We start from the raw sequence: 13759 nt of genomic DNA, 5'->3' as shown, positions 1-13759 counted from the left end.
TGTTCTCCTACTCTGTTGTGTCACCTGTTCCTAATTAACCATAATGTGTAGCCCTATAAATAGGGATCCTTGTGTACCTGTCTTTGTTGGTCATTGTTTATTGTTCAGTGTTTCATGTACTATGTCTTGGTTAAAATCATGTCTTAGTTTATGTTAAAGGTTTTGTTTGTTTCTGTTTAGTTAGTGTTATGTTAGTCTACATGATTAGGTTAGTCTTCCCCATGTCTGTCTGTCTGCATGAATAACAGCTGTGCTTCTGGGAGTCCTGCGTATGGGTCTGTTTCCATGGTGTGCCAGCACACGCACCACCATGGAGGTCCGGTGTCTGGATGTGACACTGGCATAAATATGCTAAATAGTGATTTATTTTTTAAACACACTATCAGGACCTAAATATTTGTTGATAATTAATATGTATAGCTCACGCTGAAACACTGTCTCATTATTACTAAAACATGCTAGTTCCTTCTTGCTTGCTAATGTTGGCTACACACTAAAATCCTTTACCCTGGTGTGATGCAAATCAGTTTGTTTAGTCTGCATGTTTTGATTTGGCACAGGTTTTACACCAATGCCCTTCCTGAAACAACCCTCCCATTTAACCCTGGCTTGGGACTGGCACCGAGAGTTAACTCTTATTAGCACCCTGCCCTTGAATCGAACCCGGCTATAGCAATGAGAGTGCAGGATCCTGCAGCTGGAGCACCAGGAGGCTTTAGTTTCAGGTATTTTTTAAATTGAGTTGTCTTTATTTGCCATATATACATTACTGCACAGTGAAGTTCCATCTTTGGAGGTTGGGGTCAGAGCGCAGGGTCAGCAGTGATGCAACGCCCCTGGAGCAGGGTGAGTTTGGGGGCCTTGCTCAAATGCCTAATGGTGGCAGCTTGATAGTGCTGGGGCCTGAACCCCGATCTTCCGGTCAACGACCCAGAGCCTTAACCATTTGAGCTACGACCACCCTGTTGTTATAATATTGTTGTTATAATACTACCACTAATAATATAATGTTATAATGTGTTATTGGCAGCAAATCCTGAGTTTCCGTACATGCACAATACAAATCGTGTTTCTGGTACCGATCGAGTAGTGACAGACACCATGTTAGCATGTTACCGCAGGATGCTTAGCAACAGAATCATAAATGAAACATGCATCACATCACATGAAAACCAGGATGTAGCAACAAGCAGTTTGTTAACAATAACAGTCCCAAAGCGTCAAGCGACAAAAGACTGAATATTACTGTGGAGGCGTGAGAGCGGAATACCTGACAAAAAATGATCGGAAATTGGATAGAAAATGTTTAAAGATGCGGAAAATGAGATTAGAAAACTGCGAAAGATAACAATACCAGCGCAAGCACATGAGATTTTTGTCCTCACAGATGTGAAAGCGTGAATTATGAATGAATAAATGATGGATGGATGGATGGATGGATGGATAGATGGAGAAAAAAAAAGTTAGCAGATTGTTTAGATAAATGGAATGACAGAGAGCACACTAGTAACCTAAGATGGATGGGGCGGGATCAAAGTCTCCACTTGGTCCACTGCTTCTTATCTGATAGCCTTTCTCTAGCCAATCGATAAAGAGACGTCACTGGCGCGCGACTCTGCTGGTTAGTGTTTGAACCTGTCTTTGAGTGAGAAGATGGACGATTTAGGAGCAGACAGCAAGAAACGTCAGATTATAAAGAGCCAGAATTCATAACAGAAGCAAAAATAACCCAAGACTCTGTTTACCCAGATGCATGAAAAAGCCCTTAAAGCTTCGCTAACATCTTCATTCATCTGGAATCCAAAAGTTCTGAATTGTCAGAGAAAAGTCCCGGTACAGTCATTTCTGCGCGAGAACAGGCTAATTTAAGTGCTTGGATGAATTGCAACCTTTTATCTGATGTACTTTTACTGTAATTCTCTAAAGAGTTCAGGCTGTACTCTTCAAATGAACTCAGTTCAACTAGAAAGAACAGACAAGAACATCACAAAAATGGAACTGGAAGAACAGTGGAGGAACAAAAATGAACAGCTGACCTGAGCGGACATTTTGGAGAATGATACATGACATACATTATGATTCAGGTCAAATGTTCAACAGTGTACTTTTTAATGGTCAGTCTGGATGAGAGCCATTAGAGTAAGAACATTAACATCTACTTTACACACACACACACACACAAAAAAATATCTGTCTGTCTTTTTGTCTGTCTAAATCCTTGCCTATCTGGCTCTTTCTCTCTCTCTCTCTCTCTCTCTCTCTCTCTCTCTCTCTCTCTCTCTCGTCTTCTTCTTCTGTGGCCTGTCTGTCTGCCCCCCCCTCTCTCTCTCTCTGTCTCTCTCTCTCTCTCTCTCGTCTTCTTCTTCTGTGGCCTGTCTGTCTGCTCTCTCTCTCTCTCTCTCTCTTTGTCTCTCTCTCGTCTTCTTCTTCTGTGGCCTGTCTGTCTGCTCTCTCTCTCTCTTTCTCTCTCTCTCGTCTTCTTCTTCTGTGGCCTGTCTGTCTGCCCTCTCTCTCTCTCTCTCTCTCTCTCTCTCTCTCTTGTCTTCTTCTTCTGTGGCCTGTCTGTCTGCTCTCTCTCTCTCTCTCTATCTGTCTTTCTTCTTTGGCCTGTCTGTATGTTAGCCCATAACTCCTGCTTGTCACTCTAACCCCTTGTGTTGTGTTTCGGTTGTTTCCTGCTTTATTTCTCACCTGCACTACAGCGCTACAGTTTATGATTGTTTCCTGCTTCCTGCGTATGTATGCTGCAGTTTTGACTATCCTGGCTCTAATCAATGCACGTTACACAGGGTGAGATTATCTACTAAATCAAGCTTGAGACTTGGTCATAAAGTGTTGTTTGGGAAGTGGAAATCTTTCGAGTATACGTGTGGGAGCATCAGCAGCAGCAGAGAGTGAGTCAGAATGCTCCAGGCAGAAGTCATGCATCAGGATGAACTTGGCAGCTTCGCAGGGCGAGTGCAGGAGCCACAGAAGTAGAAATGCGTCAGCAGTAGGCATTGGCATCACGTGCATGAACACCTCGAATGTAAGGGCGAGAGAGAGAGAGAGAGAGAGAGATTAACATACAATATGCATCTTCAGCCAAATGATTGTGATATGCTTGAGAATTAGCCATGAGACATGGTTCTTTAAGTATGTATCTATGAATCTTAGCATGTATGTGGACAAAATGACATAGTAAACACTCACCCACATATAAAATATGACTCTTTACTTTATTCTGTTTCAGCAGTTATTGTACACCGATCAGGCATAACATTATGACCAGTGAGAGGTGAAGAGCCGATTATCTGATTATCTCCTCATCATGGCACCTGTTAGTGGGTTTTGTCCTCAAAGCTGATGTGTTAGAAGCAGGAAAAATGGGCAAGTGTAAGGACCTGGGGGAGTTTGAGACCACTGGATCAGAGCATCTCAAAAACTGCAGCTCTTGTGGGGTGTTCCCAGTCTGCAGTGGTCAGTATCTATCAAAAGTGGTCCAAGGAAGGAACAGTGGTGAACCGGCGACAGGGTCATGGACGGCCAAGGCTCACTGATGCACGTGGGGAGCGAAGGCTGGTCCATGTGATCCGATCCGACAGATGAGCTACTGTTGCTCAATCTGCTGAAGAAGTTAATGCTGGTTCTGATTCTGGTTCCGGTGTCAGAATACACAGTACATGATGGGTCAGGGCTAGTTTGGCAGCAAAAGGGGGACCAACACAATATTAGGCATGTGGTCATAATGTTATGCCTGATCGGTGTATTTTCTTCACTTTTGCCTTCTCTCTGACTCAGGAATCACTGGGAGCAACAGTTAGAAAGCATGAGTCAGATCTGTTCTTTTCTGCTTTTCCACAACACAACTTTTATAGTCCCTTGGTATACTCTGCAGGTTCTCTGTAACCTTAGGATGGATGGACCTTCTGATGGAGTAAGCTTGTTTTTTAGTGAAAAAATAGTGAACTAAATCTTGGTCCCTGGTGATCCAGTGGCAGGATCCCTGCTCGACTGTCCCCTGCCCCATCTCTCAGGATACAGGGAAGGTGTACATCAAGACTCTTCTCTGTTCAAGCACCGAGGTGGTGGAATGAACTTCCCCTAAACATCCAAAAGGCTGAAACACTGGCTGGCTTCAATGGACAGATGAAGACCTCTTCCTAAAATACTTAAACTAGCACTTATTTTTCCCTGTTTGTTTACCAAAAAGTTTCTGTGTGCTAAATTTCAACCCAACAGAGTTTAATACTCATGCTATCCTTGGCCTGTGACCTTGTGAAACATTATTAATGTATTAATTCATGGAGGCTTTAGAGTGGTTAAGGCACTTGGTTATTGCTTAGAAGATTGGGGTTCAAGCCCCAGAACTGCCAAGCTACCACCTTTGGGCCTTGAGGAAGGCCCTTAACCCTCACTGCTCCAGGGTGCTGAATCATGGATGATCCTGTGCTTTGACCCCAACTTCTAAAGTTGGGATACGTGAAGAAAGAATTTCACTGTGCTGTAATGTACACTGATCAGGCATAACATATGACCACCTGCCTAATATTGTGTTGGTCCCCATTTGCTGCCCAAACAGCCCTGACCTTCTGAGGCATGGACTCCACTAGATTCCTGAAGGTGTGCTGTGGTATCTGGCACCAAGATGATCCTTTAAGTCTTTTAAGTCCTGTAAGTTGCGAGGTGGGGCCTCCATGGATTGGACTTGTTTGTCCAGCACATCCCACAGGTGCTCGATTGTATTGAGATCTGGGGAATATGGAGGCCAAGTCAACACCTCAAACTCTTTATGGTCATCAAAACCATTCCTGAACCATTTTTGCTTTGTGGCACAGGTCATTATCCTGCTGAAAGAGAACACAGCCATCAGGGAATACCATTTCCATGAAAGGGTGTACATGGTCTGTAACACTGCTTAGGGATGTGTCAAAGTAACATCCACATGGATGGCAGGACCCAAGGTTTCCCAGCAGAACCTTGCCCAAAACATGACACTGCCTCCGCCGGCTCGCCTTCTTCCCAAGTAACTGACCACACAGGCCAATCTTCCCTTGGGGGCTCATGACCCTGTCGCCGGTTCACCACTGTTCCTTCCTTGGACCACTTTTGATATATACTGACCACTGCAGACAGTGGAACACCCCACAAGAGCTGATCCAGTGGTCTAGCCATCACAATGTGTGGATCGGATGATCTGCTGTGGTGACCCCGGAGAGGGAACAGCTGAAGGACAACAACATCAGAAGTGGACTAAAACTGAACTGGCCACATGGGCATTCAATATTTCTTTTAGTTGTTTTTAATACTTGACCATATTTGGAGAGATGTTTGAGTCATGTTGGAAGCCAGAATTAACTTAGATCCTCAACAGGTGTCCACAGAACTGGCAATCTTTTTCCTCTCTCTTTTAAGAGGATCTGAGTCATAAACCCTGAACCTGCTTATTTGGTATATCTACCTGATAACAGGGGTAGAATATGATTCATGGGTGGGTTTTTTTGGAAGGTAAGTCCTAAAAGCCACAGGCCACCTCCGTGCTCCATGTACTACGTGCTTGAGCCGGGCAGCTAGAGAGATTGTTTTTCTCAGATACAGTAGGGAAAGTCACAAAAAATAGACGGTTTCCGTTCTTTCTGACCTCATTCATTTGCTGACGCACTTATCTGAGAGATGTTTTTTTTTATATAGCAGCAGCAGTGAGGCTGTTTTTCTAAAGAATTAGTCGGAGCTTTTGGGAGCAACGTTTTTTTTTTTTTTTCTTACTTCTTTATGCCAAAGAATAAGAAAAGCTATTATCTTCTCACAGTGGTGCTAATGAACCATTAATAGACTTGTTGTCTATTATTTAATAGTGTAACAAAGCTATAATCGCAAGTTGACTATTAGTATTGGCACCCACATCGTTACAGAAGTTGATAACTGGATGCGAGCTGTATGTTATTTGTGTTCCAGACAAACTAAACTTCTCAGTAGTTACGTTTAGTATTTTAGGAGATGGATCAGAAATGAGAAGAAGGACAGTGCTCATATGCTACTTTGCGTATTAAGGACATGCAGATTAAGGACAAATTAAAGGAAAAAAGTTTCAAACTCTCTCATAGGATTATGTTTGGGTTGAGATGCCTATCAAGGCTATAGTGTCAGGTCCAGAAAGTCCACTTCCCTGAAACCATGGCAACCAACTCGTTCTCTATCCCCTAACTTCTAATCATACACGCTGACTGCTGCTCACACACACACACACACACACACACTATAAACAAGCCTCTAGCATTCTATATACGAGTTGTTGGACTCAGATCAGTAGGTTATGAGTTCAGATCCCATCATTGCCACTCCTGGGCCCTTGAGCAAGGCCCTTAACACTGTACATCTGTCTCACTAACTTTCTGTAAATCTTATTCTCCATCTATCTGACTGTCTGTCACTCTCATGTTGTTTCTGTGTGTCTGTATTTCTGTCTCTCTGATTGTCTATGTCTGTCTATATGTCTCTCTCTCTCTCTTGCTATGTCTGTCTGCCAGTCCCTCTCTCTGCCTGTTTCTCTCTGTCTGTCTGTCTCTCAATCTGTCTCTCCCAGTCTTTGTGTCTTTCTCTCTGTTTGTCTGTATCTCAGTTTCATTTTCTATGTTTATATCTTTCTGGATTGTGTGTCTCTCTCTCTCTCTCACTCTCTCTCTCTCTCTCGCTCTCTCTCTCTCACTACTGTATGTATGTCTGCCAGCTCCTCTCTCTCTCTCGCTCTCTCTCTCTCTCTCTGTCTGTCTGTCTGTCTGTCTGTCTGTCTGTCTCTCTCTCTCACTATTCTCTGTATGTCTGCCAGCTCCTTTTTCTCTCTCTATCTGTCTCCCTCTTTGTGTCTTTCTGTTTCTCTGCATCTCTTGGTTTCTTTTTCTGTGTTTATATCTATCTGTGTTGTCTCTGCCTCTCTCTCTCTCTCTGCCTCTCTCTCTCTCTCTCTCTCTCTCTCTCTATTTCTCTCTACTCTACCCTAGGTATGTTGGCCTCTCTATTTGTCTGTCTCTCTTTCTGTTTGTATGCATCTCTTGGTTTCTTTTTCTTTGTTTGTGTCTGTCTGTCTGTCTGTCTCTCTCTCTCTCTCTCTCTCTCTCTCTGTCTCTAACACTCTTTTTTTGACCAGGGGATCTTGTAAATATAATCACATGAAGTAAAAGCTCTGTTTTGTTCAATACACTCTTAAAAATAAAGCTTCTTGCATGGTTCTGTGAATAACCTTTAACATCATTGGTCCATTTCCTTTGCACAAAAGGTTTTAAAAAACAAAAATTCTTCCTCTTTGGCATCACTGTGTAAAAAAAAACAACAACTTTTTCTTACTTCCTGCACCTTTCATTTTATCTGAGTTTCCCAAGCTGCTTTGCCTCTAATTGTTATTCTCTTGGATTCTTGTCTGTCTTTCGATTCATGTTTGCCAAGTCTACCCTGTTTATTCATCACCTGACCCGCGCCTGTGTTTTGACCTTCTTCTTTCTTCACGAATTGGATTTTTCTGCGATTGCATCTGTTTTTCCTCACCAGTGTGTTTATGACACACAGCATATGATATACATCATTCTCCTCAATTCAATTCACTTCGTGCTCTGTACATTGTGTGGGTGTGACCTCTTAAAAGACCACGCCCACCAGGATAGAAATGCATCATCATTGAATTAAAGGAGGAAGAACTCGCGATTGATTTCTATCTTCAACTCTAATCATGCGAGTGCAAAGGTATGCTTTCCACAGTGTGGTAAAGATTTTTTCCCTTTAATTTATGTTGTAGTCGTGCGGTATAAAAATCGATCTCTCTGACGTAAATCTTGAGTGCATGAAGTTCCCAGAGCGCTCGATGAGCCTTCGGTGGAGAAGGTGCTGAACCGTGTAGTGAGTGCACACAGCAGTACAGCAGCACTCAGAGAGCTTCACAGAGCGGGAGGTAGACAGAAAGCAGTAAGCTATTATTTAAAAAAAAATCGTCCAGACCGGCTCTGAAAGAAGCTTCAGTGACGTGGGTTGAACGGAGATGTGTGAATTGGCTCTGCTTGTGCATGAAACATGTTATTAAAAGACTGCTTTCTGAGCAGAGTCAGCGACTCACCAGCGTCACGCTTAACGCACATCAGGCCGTGTGACCTGAATAACTTCGGATGTCAGGTTAACATCAGCAGCTGGAATCATAACAGTTGATCATTTTTTTTGTCTCTTTGCTAATTGCTCATTTGATTATTTCATGGTTTGTTAAATTTTTATTATTTCATGCATAGGTTGTGTTGCTGCCTCACAGCTCCAGGGTTCCAGGTTCAAGCCTAGGCTCAGGTTACTGTGTATCTGAAGTTTGGTATGTTCTCCTCTTTTCGGTCCAACAACAACACAAACATCAAGACTTTCCCTGGAACATTACCCCATACCTCAACACTCACCTCAAGGATAAACGATACCTATTAGTGCCTATTTAGCGAGGCTCCCTTTCCAGAACATTCCAAACATCCATAGATCCATCCATCCATTCTCTATACCGCTTATCCTACTGGGTCACAAGGAACCTGAAGCCTATCCCAGGTTTGTTAAGGTGTTAGATTAAGAAAAGATCTGCTAATGTGTAACATGAATGCTGCTCCAGGCTAATGGTAATGAATGAATGAATGAATGAATGAATGAATGAATGAATGAATGAATGAATAAATAAATAAATAAATAAGACAACCATTGTTTTATCTAGTAAACAAAAATACCAATTACCAAAACCTTTATCTCAATTAAAAGGCAAACTCAAAATTGCCTTTGAGTTGGAAAATTATGTTGCTTTCAATTAAAAAAAAAAGGATTATGATAAACAGTGCCAATAACAATAATGAACAAACAGCATTCTTGTGATTTAGAAGCTTTTTTACTGTAGATACCGGTTATTTCCAGCCCTAGGATAATTTTGTTGTGTGTAAACAAGAAAGCTTTATCAATACTATTTGTTCTGTCGCTTTGTGCTGCCAGGATTTGTTTACTTCCTGAAACAGACCCGGTGACAACACGGTGCTCCTTTGCATAATCGTACTGTGGCGATATAATCTGATGCGTTAATTTCATTTGGGGCAGAATACGCACTTTGTGTCAGACTGAAATACTCTTTACTTTCATTCTTCTTTATTCACTCCTGTCCCATTCACACACAGGAAGTCAGTAATGGTCATGTAACACTGGGTGGCAGACAGCTAAAATAGTCCTTTGTGAGACAGATAGAATAAATGGCATTCATGCAGCGAGACAGAGATGAAGGAAATGAGGCCTCAGACCCCCTAATGCAGGAAGCCATTAGGCTGGAGGCGTGGACCTGGGAAGAGAGTGAGAGTGAGTGTCTCTTAGCTCACAGTATTATATAAACCCTAAGCCTTACATCACCATGACACAAGCTCTGGTTTTGCCATAACATCATACATGAACCAACAAAACAATACCACCACAAGCACCACCCACTGTATGTACAGTACCATGTACTGCACTTTATCATATCATCCTGAGATCAGACTCTGAAGTATCCATCCATCCACCACAGCTCCAGGGCTGGGGCATCCAGCCTCACACTTCCAGGGCTTAAGCACCCAGCCTCACACCTCTACTCTGGGGTATCCAGCCTCATGCCTACAGGGCTTGGGCATCCAGCCTCACACCTCTAGTCTGGGATATCCAGTCTTACACCTTCAAGACTGGGGCATCCAGCCTCAAGCCTCTAGTGCTTTGGTATCCAGCCTCACACGTCTAGGACTTGGTCACCCAGCCTCACACCTCCCAAGCTTGGGCATCCAGCCTCAAACCTCAAAGGCTGGGGCATCCTGTCTCATGCCTCCAGGGCTGGGGCATCCAGCCTCATACCTCAAAGGCTGGGGCATCCTGTCTCATGCCTCCAGGGCTGGGGCATCCAGCCTCACACCTCCAAGGCTGGGGCATCCAGCCTCATGCCTCCAGGTCTTGAGCATCCAGCCTCACACCTCCAGGCCTTGTGCATCCAGCCTCACACCTCTAGTGCTTGGGCATCCTGCCTCATACCTCCAGAGCTTGGGCATCCAGCCTCACACCTCCAGGGCTGGGGGCTCGACTTCAGCCTCTGTCATGTATGAATGGAGCTTGCACTCACACATGTTCTCCCTGTGTCTTGTGGACTTCTTCTGGGTACTCCGGTTTCCTCCTCAGTCCAAAGACATGCCCTGTAGACTGACTGGCATCTCATAAATTGTCCAGAGTATGTGAACATGTGTGCAATTGTGCCTTGAGGTAGACTGGCATTCTGTCCAAGCTGTCCCCTGCCTTGTATCCCGAGTCCACTGGGATAGATTCTTGGTTCCATGTGACCCTGTGTAGGATATGCACTACAGAAAATAGACGGAATACGAAGCTGCAAATGCTGCACCAATTCTTATACAGTTACACAATATTCAATAAGGCTTTGTAATATCCTCAACCAGCCCTGATTATATTACTGCTACTTTACATAACCTTTACGCCATACAGCATACAATAATCTTTAAAGAATCTCTGAGCCAACAGTCTTTGCGAAGGTCTCAGTGTATCCAGAGGCAAGTGGATTCAGTTCAGTAACACGCAGATGCAGGGGTTAACACCCAGTCTGAAGGAGAAGCTGTCTGCCTTTCACTGAGACGCTCTTATTCCCTCCGACACCTGCCTTCTCGCTGCTAATGAAAAGAGGAAATGCAAACAAGAGCTGCATTAGGAGTGTTCCCGACGAGAGGGATTCAGAAAATCTCTGAGTGACATTCCACAGACTGGGTTCTCATTGATAAACAAAACACAGAGCCGAAAGTCAAAAGACATACAGAACTCAATTACAGCATTCGTTTGCGTTAAATACACTGAACGCTTAAGTTCCAAGGGTGATGAGACCTGTACTTTGGCAGATCTTATGCTCATGAATAATAATACTGTACATTATAATCCTGCTTATCAGCACACTGCTGTTCAAAATCAACTTATGGGACATTTGCAATCAGTATAAATTAATGAATGATTTTCTGGCCGCAAGTCTGATATAAAATGAGTCGGGACTCATTGGTTGGCTTTCAGTTTGAGATGTTGAAATGTTTTTCAGGAACTTTTCTATGAATATATGGCCCCATAAATACTTATGAAACACTACAAATTAAAGGTCTTTCCTTCAACCAGTCATGGATTGGTGCTACTAAACCCTAGAAGGGTTTGCGGTGGCTTGGTGGTTAGCATTAACATTTGTCTCGCATCTCCCTGGTTGGGGGATCGAATCCTATCTCATTTACATTTCTGGCATTTGGCAAAGCGTCTTGACGTGTACCTAACATCTTGAGAGATGATGGGACCAGTTGTGCAGTGCTAGAGGATCGGAGGGAGCGTGATGCAGTGTGAGGAGTAATAAGAGCTTTGAGGTAATATGGTGCTGGTCCATTTTTGGCTTTGCAGTCAAGCATCAGTGTATTGAATCTGATGCATACAGCTACCGGAAGCCAGTGGAGGGAGAGCAGCAGTGGGGTGGTGTGTGAGAAGTTATACAGGTTGAAAACAAGTCACGTAGCAGAGGATGAATTGCATTCAGAGGAAGGTACACATCAAGACTCTTCTCTGTTCTGGCACCTGGTGGGTGGAATAAACTTCCTCTAGAGTCTTCAAACAGCTGGCTATCTTCAAATCCTCTAGGAAGTTCTCCCATTTCTTCAGAGGTTTCCTCCAGGTACCTAAACCCTCTTTGGGATCACCAGTGATTAGGTTGTGACTTGTGACCCCAAGTCCTTTGGGATTGACTCCGGGCTCACTGTGACCCTGTGTTACAGCATTACAAAGAATGGATAGATGGATGCTGACTAGGACTAGGTCTAAGAGGACCATCAGCCTAACACCTCTTGGGGGGTAATATAGTAAGAAAAACACACAGGCAACACTTTTTTCCCCTAAAGTTGAGGAACTGCACATGGTTTGAAGACTCTAGAGGAAGGTCCACCATTCTACTAACCCAGTGCCAGAACAGAAAAGAGTCTTGATGCGTACTCTCCTCGTACCCTGAGAGATGATGGGGTCAGTCTAGCAGTGCTGGAGAATCCGAGGAAGCATGTTGGAGACTCACGTCTGTAATGAATGTTATTATTGTGTAAGGATGATGCATTCCTCAGGATTACGGATGACGGTGAGATGAAAATGTTGTGCAGTAATAATTAGTTGACAGCAACTACAGCATCCACCAAGAATCTGACTTTAGCACATTTTATGCTGATTAGGAAAATAGGGTTATTAAAAAAATCTGTGGTCTGTATTAAAAGTGAAGGTTAAAATCTCTGGGGCAGAAAATCTGCTAATTACATCATGAGAAAAAGCTGTTTTGCCGACATCGAGCTGTCGGCATGGAAACTGGTAGCCATGTCTGTTTGAGGCTCTGCTGGAGTCAGTTTAGCCACACACACAAACACACATCATCTATAACACAAGCAGAACACAAACTGGAAAACACTCATCAGTATGTAAATCATATCCACGTCAAAGGAGATAAAACAACAGCCTGAAATGTTTCTCTAAATATGAGTGTTGGGGGGGAAAAACACACACACGAGGTAGAAAGAAACGGCGTTGTTTGTCTGTTGCTTTGCACAGAATGAAGGATATTTACACTTCGTTCACAACCTGATCATGTATAATTCATCAGAGCAAAAGCTGACTGTGGAAAGGTGGAACAGAGACGTGTTCAAAAGTAAAACTTTTTCTCCAAGGAGCTGTAGTGTGAAATATTAAGGATGTAGATAGAATACTTGACGTGTGTTTTATTAAATATTTAGTGAAGTTTGAATGAAAAAGTCCATCCGTCCATCCATCCATCCATCCATCCATCCATTCTATGCACCACTTATCTTACTGGGTCTTGGGGAACCTGGAGCCTATCCCAGGAGACTCAGGGCACAAGGCAGGGGACACCCTGGACAGGATGCCAGTCTATCTAAGGGCACAATCGCACTCACTCACAGCCATTCACACACTATGGACAATTTAGACATGCCAATTAAGCTACAACACATGTCTGTTGACTTGGGGAGGAAACCAGAGTACCCAGTGGAAATCCCCAAGATATGGAAAAGTAAGGCCTTAAATGTAATGTAATGTGTTTTATAAGTATGCGCAGTAAAATTCTTTCCTCCCATATCCCATCCTTGGAGAGTTTGGGGTCAGAGTACAGGGTCAGCCATAACGCAGGTGGCAGCTTAGCAGTGCTGGGGCTTGAACCCCGATCAACAACAACCCAGAGCCTTAGTCACTTGAGCTACCACAACCCCCGGGTTACACAGGTTACTGTGAAGTAATCTTCTCATATGAAGGTCATGAACTCAAATCCCAGGACCACCATGTTGCACTTCTGGACTCGAGCAATACCTTTAATGTCCAGTTGTGTAAATGTCAGTTGCTCTGGATAAAAGTGTCTACCATATGCCCTGAATGTAAATGTCTGAATGACCTTTTAGATGGGCTTCGCTGATATTTTCCTCCTGACGGATGAATCGATGACTCTAAATTAGTTCTAGGTGTGAATGGTGCCTTTGGTCTGATCCACTTCCCAAACCTTTTGGGGGGGAAAAAAAAACATTATGATTTTTTGACCCCAAGCTTTAACATGTTTCCAGATTTATAATATACACTGACCAGGCATAACATTATGACCACCTGTCTAATATTGTGTTGGTCCCCCTTTTGCTGCCAAAACAGCCCTGACCCATTATGCACTGTGTATTCTGACACCTTTCTTCAGCATTAACTTCTTCAG

Source organism: Hemibagrus wyckioides, linkage group LG14 (assembly GCF_019097595.1).
Source record: "Hemibagrus wyckioides isolate EC202008001 linkage group LG14, SWU_Hwy_1.0, whole genome shotgun sequence".
Lineage (NCBI taxonomy): Eukaryota > Metazoa > Chordata > Actinopteri > Siluriformes > Bagridae > Hemibagrus > Hemibagrus wyckioides.
This window is presented reverse-complemented; position numbering follows the sequence as displayed.